The sequence below is a fragment of the Pinus tabuliformis genome, chromosome 1_2, assembly GCF_031772625.1.
Source record: "Pinus tabuliformis cultivar Carrire ecotype Pingquan chromosome 1_2, CPIR1, whole genome shotgun sequence".
In the NCBI taxonomy this organism is placed as follows: Eukaryota; Viridiplantae; Streptophyta; class Pinopsida; order Pinales; family Pinaceae; genus Pinus; species Pinus tabuliformis.
The window spans coordinates 336,822,036-336,839,069 of record NC_142298.1 but is presented as its reverse complement, the minus strand read 5'-3'; positions in this window follow the sequence as shown (position 1 = coordinate 336,839,069).

The following is a 17,034-nucleotide window of genomic DNA, read 5'->3' as shown; positions in this document are numbered from 1 at the left end:
TTGTAAATAATTTTGCATTTCTTAAAAAAACATATATATGAGGATAACGATTGATAAGTGGCTTATCAAGGTTTGATTAGATACTATCATGGATCTCATCTCATTTAATTAAATTAATCCAAAGGACATTTTTTATCATAGCATTGATGATGAAGCAACAAACAAAGGGCATATTGAGAAAATGGGAGTTGATGCTAATAACACAATAGAGAAAAAACTATTTTGGATTCATCCACATGCAAAATCATTTTTTGAAATGTGTTTCAAAAATTAATCTCTTGACATTGCAATTTGGACGACAGCTTTGAAACAAAGCACAACAAGATTCCTAAAAAGTTGGTTTCAAAAAGATTACAAGATAAATTTCTGTTTAAGTGGACTGCTTCAGACTGTAAGCCACAAAAGGGACATAAGGTCATTGACAATTCAACAAAAGTTATACACACTAAATCATTGAAAAAAGTGTGGGAAATGCATACCCAATATGATGCAACCACTACTATTATAGTTGATTGTTTAATTGAGAGAGTGAAAGAGAATCCAAAAGAAAATGTGATTCTTGCCCCTCCATTCATTGGAGCAAATCAAGGGGATAATTGGTTGATCCATGAGCTATGGAGAATATTGCATAAACTCAACAAGGCTACGGATGTGCGAGCTATTTTGAAGGATGTCCAATTATATTTAGAAGTACCTTAAGATTACATATGTCTATATCATGATGTTATATGTATGACATCATGATTGATTACTTTTATTTCACAACACTAATAAAAGAATTGTTGATTTGGTTTGTCATTTCTAAAAATCAAATATTTTTATTTTATTTATTTTTGGTGAGATGAATGGTCATTTAATGTTTTCATATCAAAATTTCCCAGACTATATTTTTTGTTTTACAATGGATTACATTGTATGTAAAATTAATAGGTAATTGTTCTATTTGTTTTAATTAGATCATTACAATTATTTGCTTTAAATGCGGTTTAAGTTATTGTTATACCTCTTAGAAATTATTAATTTGAAGGATGACCCATTGCATTCTTATAACCCTATTTATTCCATATAAGTTGAAAAATTATATTAAGTTGTATGTAACACCAACAATAAACATACAATTTGCACTAAAAGAAGCACAAAAAAAAACTAAGGTAGAAACTCTATAAATTAACATATAATTAATCAGGTTTGAAATTTAAAAATTGTGTTATATTGTATGTGAAAATTAATAAAAAATTAGTTTGTTTAGTTGCGCTAGACCATTATAATTATATTTTTCAATTGCAATTATATAAATCATTATAAGTCTTAAAATTAATGATCTAAATGGTGGGTCAATGCTTTCTTATAATACTTTTGTTCCATACAAATTAAATAAAGGTATTAGGTTGTATGTATAAAGTAAACATATTATTTGTTTGTTCATTTTAATGGAGCAATTGTATTTGTATTTTGTGATACTTTGAACTCATTGTAAAATTTCCTTTGCATACAAATGGAAACTGTTCATAATAAATATTAACATCATTTTTAAAATGATAGGTTTTTATGTCCTTAAGCAATGAAGTGTTGAAGTGGAGATATGTTAATATCATACATGTGGTTGCAGTGCAAATGCAGATGGGAATTACTACAAGTCAAAAGATGTTGTTGATATTCGAAATGGAAGGAGTATTCTTCCAATCATACACCAAAGATGAACAAGATTTTCATATTCAAAGATAACCAGACTGGCAGTTTGGTGATAGGTCCTAATTTTTAAGGCCTTTTTATTCAAAAGTATTAAAATATTGCTTAAGAAATTATGATGCCGCAATATGGACATTAAATGTCACTGACAAGTACATCCGAAAAGTACTTGAAAAATCAAATATTGATATAGAGGACTTTAAATTTGCATGGGACAGATCTCATTGTCATTTGCAAACAAAATTGGAAGCAGGGAGAACAAGACAATTTTATGAGAAAAAGTTGATTGATGTGTGGTGCCAATATGGAGATAATTATGAAGAATCAAATGTATTGCTAATAGATACAGAAAAGCATACTTCTCAATTCATGGGATATCGATCAAACCACATCTTGATAAAATCGTATACAGGGAAAGAGCAAGATACGTGGCTTATGCAAGTTTTATTCCCCTTTCTTAAGACACTTCATCGTATCAAACAAAAACATGAGTACATTCGAATGTTCAATAGAACATGTACTTCATTGTAGTTCATGGAGATAATTTCTTTTATAAATTTGTTGAAAAGTACATTCCAAATTTTCAATACATTTTGGACATAGTTTTTGTTGAATCAATTTGTATGATTTTATATTTTTTGGAATAGATGGAAATTGCCAATTATATTAATATGTTTATTTATTATTATTTATAAATGTTTTTGCAATGACTGCTGTATCGATTTTTTTCTAAGATGTGTGTGTGCACGCGCGTGTTCTTAAATGAATTGTTTTCCATTCAAATTATCTTATATGAACCATCTTATAATGATTTTTTTGATGACTTATGTTTAGTTATATGTATCAATAATCATATATAAATGTGAAATATAAGTTTTCAAATAGAACTCCTTGCAAACAAAGGTGCTATTCTTACTAAAGAAATTATAACAATTTACTTGATAAATGTTATGTGTATTATTCACTATTCACAATGCATTATTCACTATTAAGGTTAACGAGAAATGTGCCATAGGTAAATGATTTGATCTTTTTGAATCATAAGATATGTGATTTCTCAATTGATAGTTTTCATAAATTTATATGCTTAAATCAATTAATGGTTGTAACTGCAATCATATCATATTGAAAATCAATAAGGCACAAAGTTAGTTATTCATTGTTTACATATAAAATGCACTAATATGAGTGCATAAATGTGATGTGTAATTCTTTAGATGAAATTATATTGTAAATAATTTTGCATTTCTTAAAAAAACATATATATGAGGATAACGATTGATAAGTGGCTTATCAAGGTTTGATTAGATACTATCATGGATTAATTTAATTAAATGAGATGAGATGAGATGACTAACAAAGGGGCCGTAGGAAATTGAGCACAAGAACATTTTACTAAGGTTTTAATAGACTAGTTTCAATGCAATGCAAGGGACGCCTCATCTCAATAGTTTTAATGACTAATTAAATTTCTATTTAACTATCATGTGGTTTAATATGAATGTACAAATGTGAAATTGTTATTTCTAGAATAAAAACCATGTAAAGAAAATTAATTTTCTAATAAAACATGGATTAATGAATTCACCATGAGCATTAAGTAGACTATTTAAGCTCATTCAACAGATGGGCCATCAATGGATGCCTTTAAACTTTTTACACCATATGACATGCTTTCACCATCAATATTAACATTTTGTAAATTTCAAATCTTAAATAAACTATTTGTACTTAAAATAATCTCATAGAATCCAACAAGACTCGGAAGTTATTTATTGAATTTTATTTAGTTATATGTATTCATACAAGTTTAAAAATGTAATTTAGTTTTGAAATAAATCTATTAATGCAAGTAAAGATATATCTTATACAAAACTATTTAAGATTAATTGATAATTAGCTTTAAGTGGTTTATTCATGCTACATGAAAAATCCAATGTCATAGATGAATGCCTTTTAATACACATTTAATCTTCAAAATCAATATCTTAATGATAATTTAGAAGTATTTACATTAAGTATTTAATAATTAAAGAACACGGGGACTTATATAAATTTCAACTAAAATACATGAGTTACGTTTCACATTTATTTCTTGCCCATTAAAAATGCTTATCATTTTCTCTTCTTAGTGAAAGTAATGGTCAATCATGGTTTTCCATACTATTGGTTGACACTAAATTTACATCGAGACTATTATTGGTTTTGACAATGTTTACAAGGAGAGATCAATATCCACACGACCATCAATTGTGCTAATATTTGAAAACCCCTGCCTACACTACTTACAAGAATTCACCACTAAAGTTTCTTGTTTACTTCATTTTGTGACATTGTCCATCATAATGGAATGACCTGAATACCAATTTAAGAACTCTCATTTGATGTACTTGGATTTGAGTGGAGATAGACCAATGGTGCCTAACCTTCTTGAAATATGTAGATCAACAGTGTATAACCTTTATAGTATATGCCTGCATTCTATGAAGATGAATGATGACCCCCTCATTAGTGCTTCATAAATGCACAAAGGGGCCGTAGGAAATTGAGCACAAGAACATTTTACTAAGGTTTTAATAGACTAGTTTCAATGCAATGCAAGGGACACATATCCTTGTCATTTGCAGGAAGATCCTCACATCACCATCATTCAATCAACAAATCCCTTGTAGGTTGGGGGAAACGGGGTTAGAGTTGCAAGACATAAAATTTAAACATTGATAAATCTAGCATGTTATCCATAACTATAATATCTTGATTGGATGTTTGACATACGAATATGATTTAACTTAAATCAATTTCTTCTAAGAGTTTGATTTCGCACTCCTATTGTGTATTGATACTATTATACATAACAACCCCATGTTTGACCTATTCATGATCTCTAATTGGTTAGAAATTACTTGCAAATTATTTTAATGTTGAATCAATTTAATACGGAAATTTACAAAAAAAATGAATGTTGTTGGAGGCCTTGTAATAGAATACTTCCAAATTTAATGAAATATGTGTTCAAAGTGTTAACTGAGCAAAATTTTTACCATCCGACGGCCCATAATCTATCAGCACTGACTATCCCATCGCAAATCGCAATTGGCAAGAACTGAAGGGCTTATGGTTTGTGTATACGGCAGGGTGAAGTGTGATTGCAATATGGCAGACATGACATAACTATTAACCAGAACTCATAAACTTATCGCATCTGGGATATTTTCACAATTTACAATTGGCAGAGTATTGAAGGTCTTATATCTATAGGACTCTATTTTCTGTGGTGTGCGATTGTGATTTGCGATTGTGACTATCGCATTGCAACCCTTCCCTGCTCGGGGGCTGATTATTTAATGTCTTTCCGCTTGCCCTATTGCGATGTGTGATTACGATTATCGCATCACACCCTAGCTATTTCCGGGGCCGATTTTTAACGTCGACCCACCTGCGACATGAGATTTGCGAAATGTGGGGGCTAATGGTGGCCTGCCACTTAGTGCTTACCCATTTCTTGAAGAGACCTCCCACATCATATTTTCGTACCATCTGTCCAAGTCAAACCTAAACTTTGACTTGCTCTAACTTTTTCATACAAGCTCGAATTTGAGTGTCGTTCACACCATTGGAATCAAGATGACAAGATCTTCTATCTGAAGCTAATTTTATGGAGATTCTGACAATTTTAGCTTTGAGCCTAATTTTAACAACATCAAAAACACATTACAATAGGAACATGATAAAGGAGTTCACCCCACCTAGACTACGTCTCCTTCGTCCAGCTTCCATTGGCTTAGGCCTCTCTATTATCCTCCAATGAGTAAAATTTTGTGTTTATAATGGTCAAATGCTTCTAAAAACTATTCCAATCAGTTCATAATAACCAAAAATGGCTATCTAGCCTCTTTTTGCATCCAATTTGGTCGAAAACTAAAGAAGTTATGACGTCTCCTAGTTTTCCCACTATTCACTCCACAAATTGCTCCAAATCTAGCATGATCCTACAAATTATCTCCAAAAAGTGCTAACTGAGTGAAAGTTTTACCATGCAACGATCCATAATCTGTCGGCACCGACTATCCCATCGCAAATCACAATTGGTGAGAACTGAAGGGCTTATGGATTGTGTATACGGCGGGGCGATGTGCGATTGCGATATGGCGAATGCGACAAAAATATTAACTAGAACTCATAAACTAATCGCATCCAAGATATTTCCGCAATTCAGAATCGACGGAGTAGTGGCAGTCTTATATCTGCAGGACACTGTTTTCTGTGGTGTGCGATTGTGATTATCGCATCGCAACCCTTCCCTGCTCGGCGACCAATTCTTTAATGTCTATCTGCCCACCCTGTTGCGATGTGTGATTACGATTATCGCATCGCACCCTAGCTATTTCTGGGGCCGATTATTAATGCTGACCCACCTGCGACATGAGATTTGCGAAATGCGGGGGCTAATGGCGGCCTGCCACTTGGTGCTTCCACATTCCCTGAAGAGCCCTGCCACATCATATTTTCCTGTCATCTGTCCAAGTCAAAACTAAACTTTTACTTGCTCTAACTTCTTCATATGAGCTCGGATTTGAGTTTCGTTCGCACCATTGGAATCAAGATGACAAGATCTTTGATCTGAAGCTAATTTTATGGAGATTCTTACATGTTGAGTTTTAAGCCTAATTTTAAGCACCTAGTCAATGAGAGAGCACAAAGATGGTTTGTGCACTATAGTATTCTATGAGCCATAGATCTCACTTCTTTGTATTTGGATCCATTTACATTTATAGAAAGAGATAGTAGAGCAACATCACCTCCCAATTGGGTTCTCTCTTGAAACAATTTCTCGAGTCATATCTTGTGTTATTATGATTATAAGTAACTGTATTTTGTATATTCTCTATTTCCTCATTTTTTATATTATATCCATAAAAATAGAAACCTAATAGATCCATAATTCTAAGGAAAATGGTCCTCATAATATAGATTTTGTATTTTCAGTATAAAATTTATTAGATGTGTTGGGTTGAACTACCCAATGGAGTATCCATAGTTATTCACAGATCAAAAACATTAGGAAATCACTTGGTACAATAATATAACTTAAAATTGAAAAAAAATATAAGTAGTCATTTAGATGATCTCAAATCATGATCATAGAAAAATAATTAGAGGAAAATGCTTACATGAGCCCCAACTCATTAGCTACTAGAACTAGAATTATGAAAGAAAAGGCCACATCATTCCAACATCTTCAACTATAAGGGACCAAATGGTAAGAATCTAAATGAAGAGGTCATATAACCCACTTCTATAATTTATATTAAGCCTAGATGGCTAAGAATAGGTAGCAAATGTCACATGGACTCTAATTTCAAATATGATCAATTCAAAATACAAAGACTAAGGAAGTCTCCTGTAATCCCAAGTACACCCCAAGGTGTTGAAATTTTCAACTATATTTCATCAATTTGGATGAGTAGTCCTTATGATACCCACCTTCATAAGTGGGGTGCTTCTTGAGGCATCATGAGGTAACAACAATTAATGTTGGAGAAAGTAATTAGTAGTATTGGAAAGGAGAGGTAGGGTACAACTTGTTGTCTTGACTTGGAATTTTGAATGGCAATCAAATTCAACCTCCCTATGGTTGATACAAAAATATAAGAAGCCTACCAGGTATAGCTATAAAAAATTGTGAAGAATATTGAATGAGATTATTCTATAATCTATTTGTGATCTATCTTACCATTCCCATCTACCAAGTATAGCTATAATAAATGGCGACGAATATTGATTGAGATTATTCTATAATCTATTTGTGATATATCTTACCATTCCCATCATCATCATTGAACAATGTTATTTACCATATTCACATTATTCCTTATGTAAAGTTTGAAGTGGTTTTCTTGATAGTACTATTTAGATTATAGAAGATATTCAATAATAAAAAAATTAAATGTACATAATTGATGATCATTTCAATTTTTATGTAGACACAACAGTTGGAACCAACATATATCTACACTAATGGTGGAATTGGATTTATCAAACGTCAAGATGGATCAAATCCCTTGACTTGAAAACCTTTCTTAATTTATTTTTTCTTTTAAGAAAATTCGACCTCAAGGGATTTGATCCCTCTCAACACTTGATAGACCAAAAATTATAATAGAATTTATTAAAATACTTAACAATAAAAAAGACTTTATCTCAAAAACATTATATATAGAAATTTCAGTTATTAAATCTTGTAATTTACCGAGTCAACGCTTAGAGAGTTGGCGTAACGATCTTTCTCAGACTTTCAAATACATGTGATGTGTAACCTTCCATTTTTAATATTATTTGTCAATTAATAATACTTCTTCATATCTCTACAACGTCTTCTTGACAGCCACTCATACGTCTCCTGCACTTGATTTAGTAGATACCACGCCAGAGTCAACAAAAACAAGTTAATGAAATTCAAGTAACGAAGTGTTTTACAGCTACTGATCCTATTTATTGGGCGACCACACCGGAGATTAACGTGTTCTGAATTAAATACAAATAATCACTTGCAGTCTTAAATACGACTAAAATCGCTACCACAACCGCTTCAAAGTCTACACACGAATAAGAGAAGAGCTATGACCCTATTATTAATATTATTATACACAGAGACAGAGACATGCCAGATAGAAATATTATAAGGTAGAAGTAGCTAGTAGCAGGGTGATCCGTGAAATATATATACAGAGCATGAGTTTTTGGAAAGTGAGAATTATGGGAATTTGGGGAACTGTAAAAGGTTTTCTCAAAATTTATAAGAAATTGCTACTAATCAGATTTAGTTCTCTCACACATGAATAGTCTTCGAAACAATCTGGTTTAAAAATACAACGGAACAGTTTTATGTTTCTATAGTTATTTTTAGGAGGAAAAGCAAAGCAACTCTAATGTTTAAGCATTGGCTGCCACATATAATATGCACACACGATCTTCTCCAATATATATACATAAACAGCTAAACAAATACTCATCAGCATGACATCCCAAATATCACCCTTAAGTCGAGGTGTCACACGCTTCCTTAGCCCATCAAAAGTTTACTCTAGTTTGTCAACTAAGGATATGGGTGTTAAGGATGTCTTTGGCCTTTCTTCCCTCAAAGGTTTCAACATAGGCTCATGTTATGTGGGAAACTCAGCATATTTCTCTACATGCTTTGTATTCTCAAAAAACAGTCTTCAAATGTGATATCTCCTGTGAATGTGACTATTTAATTTTACTACTAGTAAAACAAACTGGAATTGATTTGAGTTTTTATAATTAGAAATTGTGTTTTTAAATTGATTAAACGAAATTTAGTACTGGAATATGTTAGTGAAAGAAACTATTTTAATTCATGAGATATACTTGTCACAAGGGTGTTGGAAATGAGTTCTCAAAAAATAGTTGGTTGGGTAACAACTCCTATGAAAAACCCATCCCTAAGGTCAAGGGAATGGAGGAGTAAAAAAGGAGGATTTCTGTGTTGTAGAGATAGATAGACAAGCAGTGGATAAGACTCGTTAAGACCATATATGTGCTGCTAATCAAGATGGAGTTTTCTTGAATATTTTACCCAAGTTAGGGTAGCTCGGGGGGAGACGGAAGGCACTCGAGTGCAAGTCTCAAGGTTGGGAGGTTAAAAGAGTTATAAGATTATAGGTGGTTCAATAAATCAGATAAGTTTGCATCTAGAATATCTTCCTTAATTATTATTAGCAATAATTTTCTTAGAATAGAATGCTAAATTACAAGCCACACAAGTTTATGTCTCGAATATCTTGCTTAATTATTATTAGCAGTAATTTTCTTAGAATAGAATGCTAAATTACAAGCTAGACAAGTTTACATTTGGAATATCTTTCTTAATTATTATTAGTAGTAATTTTCCTAGAATAGAATGCTAAATTACAAGCCAGACAAGTTTACATATGGAATATCTTGCTTGAATACTATGAGTAGTAACTAATAAAATAGAATGCTAAATTACAAACCAAATAAGTTACATCTGAAACACCTTGCTTAATTACTAACAACAGTAACCCTTAAACAAAATGTTAATATCAAATATAGTCGCATATATGAATAGTAATTGAAGAAAACTGATTCACTAGGCATGTATAAACTGAAACCCCTTCAAGTTCAAGAGTTTGCAACATGAGACAGAATTTTCGGAAAGCTTAAGAGATAACATTGTGTATCTATTCAGAAAAATTCCTAGATAGCAGCATAAATAATGACCCAATAATAGTAGGAAAGAATATCATCTACGTTTCAATAAATACATAGAACCATTTCCTTCTCAATATTAAAACAAAAACATAACTCTATTCCAATCCGGCGGAATCCCCAAATCTAAGTACAGATAAACGAAACTAGAACTAATTCTTTAGTTGGAAAGGAAGCAATCAGCAGGAAATTGTGAGAAATATAGCCGCAAGGCTGCAGTTATCCATGAAAGGAAAGATTTAAACATGGAAAACCTATAGCAAAGAAACAGTCCACGAGTTCAAATACATTCAAGCTAGGAAGCAAAGAAAACAGAGTATTAAATATCAGTGAGTGAAAGATTCACTTAAAATTATCTTCCAGTACAGACACCGAGCAAATGAGCTGTAGGTTTTGCATAAGCAATATCCTTGAATCATACATTAACCAGAGATAGAGGCCATCCTCAGGAATTATAGCTCAAGAGGAAAATGTCCCAGTAGTACATAATCAAACTCAGGCCGAGCCGGCTTATTCATGCAACCCGTTTGAGGACAGTAGTCACCACCAAAATTAAAGAACAGTACCATACTTTCGGAAGGAGCAGAGATTTTGGGCCCAACCCTCATAAAACTAAAAATAACGCCTCAAAGGCTAGAGACTCGTGGTCTCATTAACAAAGAATACTTGTCAACCAGCTAAACCTAGCTAAAAACTCACAAGCTCTAAACTAGATCAACCTCGGCTCTGCTAACATATACACACGACATAACGATTCATGAGACTAGGAGCACGTCCTTCATTTCTTGAAAGATATACAGAACTAAGCTCATACCCGTTGAAGAACAAGCCTAGTTTCGACAACCAGGGCCACACCTTTGAAGCTGCACCTGCATACCCTGACAATGAGGCTAGTTAGAAAACAATAGAGGTTGTCCTAGCAAGTGGCCTCCGAAAATGAAAGTCCACCATAAAGGATGTACATTTCCACAATAGATCAAGTCTGTGGATATTTATGACAGTACCCCGATGCGTAGAATGAGAGTTTGTATAGTTGGGATAGTCAATTAGGTGGTTGAAAAAAACCATTGATAAATGTAAACCTTCGAAATCATAAGCCTGCCTACAAATTAAGCTATGGCTGTAACAACATCCCACCAACCCCAAATGTATAGTGTTGACATATGTATACAATGCTTATTGTAGTTAATAATATCATTAATGATAAGTCAATATAATTAGCAATTATGGATATGTTGTGATTTGTAATCATTTTCAATTTTTTTTTATATAGAGATATTGCATATGGTATTAGAGTGCTTAGGTTGTAAAATTGAGACCTCTTGGTAATAAATAACAAGTTTTGTTGTATGCACGTAGGAAGCAGGAACAGTTAGCATGAGAAGAACAAGGAACCTACCATCCAGACCTGCAATAGGAGCAGGAGCAGGAGCCCTACCATTTCAGGAGGGCAATCTTGAAGTATGGGTACAGCTGGGTGAGGAACCCTAAGATATAGGTACAGACATTAGAGAGACAGTACTAGAGTTAAAAGAGTTAAAAGATGAAATGGCCCATTTACGAGCAGATAACGAGAAATTGATGCTGGAACAAGAAAAGATTATAAAAATCTTATTTGATAGACAAAATAATCAGCCACTAGTTCCTAGCCCTGAATGTAGGAATATGTCAGGGGAGCCAAAATTCCGGATAAAAGATGGGGAAACTGGGGGTGGTGAGGAGAATCGTGAAGAAGAGCCTGATAATGTATCCAACCATCGAACCCAGAAAAAACAGAAAGTGGAACTCAAGGGGAAGTTTCGAAAGATAAAGCCCCCACTTTTTTACGGATAGCAGGAAGAAGCAACATAAGCATGGCTCATAAATATGAACAAATACTTCCAGTTGTACGAGTATGACCATAACTTGAAGGCTCGTTTAGCCATTTTCCAACTGCAAGGAAAGGCCACATTATGGTGGGAGGAAGTAAAGACTATTTGGCGAATGGATGAACAAAGTATAACTTGGGAGAAATTCCAAATATATTTTAAAGAAAAGTACCTAACAGAAAGATTTTATAATGATAAATCTAAAGAGTTTCATGATCTCCGGCTAGGAAAATTGACGATGGATGAATTTATAACAAATTTCACCTCGTTGCTTCATTATGTGCCCTACATACGTGAAGAAAAAGCAAAGGTGTAGCGATTCATCAACAACTTACATTTATTTATGAAAGAATGACTACAATTTGACAACCCAAAGACCATGGACGAAGTGATCCGCAAAGCATGGATTTGCTATCAGCAGAAAAGACCAAAAGGGGACATGAACAAGAAATGGAATGAAAAAAAGATAAATAAATTCGTTCTCGGACATAAAGGAAATAGAGGCTCAGGTAGCAAGGGAAGTTTCAAGGGACAGACTAACAGAAACTTCAATAAAAATCCACCCAGATTTAAGGTACTAGGCGAAGAAAAAACTAATGAGCAACCGGGGAAAACTGAAGCTGCATTGGCTGCAAGGCCCCCTGTACAATGTTAGGGATGCAGAGGGCCACACTATGTCAAAAATTGCCAACAGCACAACGGAATTGACTAGATATCTTAGCTACAAGAAGCGTCTATAGTAGGGGAAATAGAAAGGAGTCTGCCCAAAATTAACGCAGCCCTGGAAGACCACCAAGTAAAATTTCAACCAACAATGGTCGATTTTGAAGGTAAAATTTTTAACCAAACTCTAGCTATTTTGATTGACCCCGGGGGAACATTAAGTTACATTAGTCCCAATATTGTGGAACAATGTATGTTACAAGAAGTAAAATTTAAAAATCTAAGGTTTGTGCAATTAGCCACAGGAGCAAAAATAAGATTTTTGGCCAAGGTCAATAATTTCCCTTTAGAGCTAGTTGGCCAGTCCATCCAAGTAGATTTGAATATACCACCCTTAGGATCATATGATATCCTTATTGGTATGGATTGGTTGGAAGAGCACTGGTCCCTTATTAACTTCAAAACTAAAACCATTAATTTCCGAGATGATAAGGGGGAAAGACAAGAAATACGGGGCATTCAGAAGCCTCTGTAAATAAGACCTGTAACAGCTTCCCAACTAGAAAAATGCATCAGAAAAGGCTATCTAATTTTTTCCATTCAAGTAGGTTATGTTGACCCTAAGGAGAAATCTGCTATGTTAGAAGATATACTAGTAATACAAAACTTTCTTGATGTTTTCCCTAAGGAAATTCTATGTTTACCCCCAAAAAGGGACGTAGATTTTACCATTGAGCTAATTCTAGGAGCTGCCCTAGTCTCCCGAGCCCCTTACCGTATGGGTATTCCTGAAATGACAGAATTAAAAATGCAACTACAGGATTTACTAGATAAGAAGTATATACGACCCAGTGTGTCTCCTTGGGGAGCTCCAATATTGTTTGTTAAGAAAAAAGATGGAACAATGAGAATGTGCATGAACTACCATTAGTTAAACAAGATGACCATTAAGAACAAACATCCCTTGCCTTGTATAGATGAATTGTTTGACCAGGTTAAGGGGGAAACCATTTTATTCAAGATTGACCTCCGATCAGGTTATCACCAGATCCAGATAAAGGAGGAAGAATAGAAAAAACAACATTCAGAATTCGATAATGGCACTATGAGTTTGTGGTGCTACCTTTTGGATTGACCAATGCCCCAACCACCTTCATGTGCCTCATGAACATCATATTCCATCAATACTTAAACAAGTTCATGTTGATCTTTATTGATGATATATTAATATACTCACGAAGCGTCGAAGAACATAAGGAACATCTCCGCATTGTCCTCCAAGTTCTAAGAGAACACCGGTTGTATGCTAAGTACAATAAGTGTGACTTCTTCAAGGAACAAATCCATTACTTGGGACATATTATCATAAAGGAAGGAATCACAGTAGACCCTGAGAAAATAAAAATCATTATGGAGTGGTCAGTATCGAAAGATGTGGCTGACATAAGGTCATTTATGGGCCTAGCTCGATGTCATAGGCAGTTTGTGGATGGTTTTTCTAGGGCAGAATACCTTATTACCTCTCTGCAAAAGAAAGGAAGAGCCTTTAGGAGGACCACTGATTGTCAAAGAAGCTTTGACTAGCTTAAGCACCTACTCATCACTGCTCCAATTTTTATCTTAGTAAGGAATATGTAGTGTGTACGGATGCTAGCAAGGGGGGGGGGTAGGTGGCATAATAATGCAAGAGGGTAGGGTCATAGCTTACTAGTCAAGAAAGCTCAAGGAATACGAGAAAAAGTATTTTGCATACGACTTAGAGTTAACAACAGTAATTCATGCTTTGAAAATGTGGCGGCACTACCTGTTGGGAAAAAAAATTCTGCTTTTAACAAATCACCAAAGCCTAACAAGCTATTTCAAACAGCACACATTAAATGCTAGACAAGCTAGTTAGGCTAACTTCCTAAGCGAATTTGATTTTGAAATCAGGCACTTGAAGGGAAAAGAAAACCGGGTATTGGATGCTCTAAGCCAGAAGGTAAATTGCTTATACAAGATTTCTTTTAGTGAGTCCCGCACTACCTTCTATGATCAGATTCGAGAAACAACCATGTAGGATGTGGTATATAACCATTTGTGGCAGCAGGCAAAAGTAGAAAATAGCCACGAACAACAAATGGGGTACGAAGTGACTCCAAATGAGTTGTTGGTTTATAGGAAGAGACTTTATGTGCCTAACCAAGAATTTCTTAAAGAATTAATCTTGAATGAATACCATAAAATTCCTTATGCAGGACACCTAGGATATCAGAAATTGATTTCCGTCCTTAGGAAGGAATTATTTTGGCCTATTATGAAGAAAGAAGTAGCATAATACCTAGGACACTGTTTGGAATGCCAACTCGTAAAAGCAAAGCACCAGCACCTAGTAGGATTGCTTCACCCACTACCCATTCCAGAATGGAAGTGGGAGACAATATCTATTGATTTCATTACTCGACTGCCTAAAACAAAAAAGCTAAACGACTCTATCATGGTGGTGGTAGATAAGCTGAGAAAATCTACTCATTTCATACCTATACAATTAACTTATAAAGCAGTACAAATTGCTAACATTTTTATGCAAAATGTTTTTAAGTTGCATGGCTTAACTAAGATGATCATCTCTGACCGAGATATAAAATTTATGTCAACTTTTTGGAAGGCCCTATTTGAGGGATTAGGGACACAATTACATTTCAGTACCGCATATCATCCTCAAACAGATGGGCAGACAAGAAGAGTAAATCAAGTTGTCGAAGATATGTTGCAAGCGTATGTAATGCAACAACCATCTAAATGGGAAGACTACTTGCATCTAGTAGAATTTTCCTACAACAATGGATACCATACATCCTTACAGATGAGCCCATTTGAAGTATTATACAGGCGTAAGTGCAGGACACCTCTAAGTTGGAGCGGGCCAGATGACAAACTAATGTTGTGACCAGATATGCTGGAAGAGATGGAAAATATGGTGAAAAGTGTGTGAGTTAGTTTAAAGGCTTCTCAAGATCGGCAAAAGAATTTTGCTGATCGGAAAAGGAGCTTCTAAGAGTTTCAAGTAGGGGAGCACGTGTACATTCGGGTTAAGGCCAACAAAATCACCTTGCAATGGACTGGATGTGCTAAGCTAGCACCCCGATTCTGCGGGCCTTTCCAAATTTTAGCTCGAATCAAGCCAGTGGCATACCTGCTCGCTCTACCCAGCTACATTCATGTGCACAATGTTTTTCATGTTTCTTTACTTAAGAGATATATTTATGATGTTAAACATATAGTAAAGTAGTAGGGCATCCAGGTGACTTAGAAAGACGAATCTCTCAAAAAAAATCTATTGTAGACGTACATACAAATGTATAGATATATAGATACAGAAGTAAAAGTTAGCAATTGAATGGATTTTTTTTATGACTAAATTCTTTTATTTTGTCAAGCAAGTCGAACCGGAAGGATAATTCTTGGTGGAGACAATGGGTATACTCGATCGAAGAGAGTAATGGTGCAGAGACGAGTTATCACCCAAGTTAAAAACTAGTGGCAACATTATGGGCCTGAAGAAGCCACTTGGGAAGATGAGCAGACTATGAGGGAGGTCTATCCATGGTTGTTTCCCATAGAGGAACATCGGGACAATGTTCAATCTTGGGTTGGGAGATGTGATATCCCTTGGGAATGTGAATATTTATTTTTACTACCATTAAAACAAAATGGAATTGATTTGAGTTTTTATAATTAGAGATTTTGATTTTAAATTGATTAAAAGAAATTTAGTATTGGAATATGTTAAGGAAAGAAACTGTTTTAATTCATGAGGTATATCTATCATAAGTGTGATGGAAATGAGTTCTAAAGAAATAGTTGGTGGGGCAGTTACCCAACCCTAACTTCTCCTATGAAAAATTCATCCTTAAAAGATCAAGAGCATGGGAGGCAAGGGAATCTGTGATCAAGCGAATGGAGGAGTAAGAAAGGAAAATTTTTGTGTTGTAGAGACAGATAGACAAGCAGTGGATAATTCTGGTTAAGATCAGATATCTACTGTTATTCAAGATGGAGTTTTCTTGAATAATTTTCCAAGTTCGGGTACCTCGGGGGGAGACTGAAGACACTGGAGCGCAAGTCTCAAGGATGGGAGGTTAAACGAGTTATAAGGTTATAGGGAGTACAGCAAGTCAGATAAGTTTACATCTGGAATATCTTGCTTAATTATTATTAGCAATAATTTTCATAGAATAGAATGATAAATTACAAGCGAGACAAGTTTACATCTGGAATATCTTGCTTAATTATTATTAGCAGTAATTTTCCTAAAATAGAATGGTAAATTACAAGACAGATAAGTTTACATCTGGAATATCTTGCTTAATTATTATTAGCAGTAATTTTCTTAGAATAGAATGCTAAATTACAAGCCAGACAAGTTTACATCTGGAATATCTTGCTTAAATACTATCAGCAGTAACTAATAAAATAGAATGCTAAATTGCAAACCAAATAAGTTACATCTTGCTTAATTACTAACAACAGTAACCCTTAAACAAAATGCTAATCTCAAATATAGTCGCATATATGAATAGTA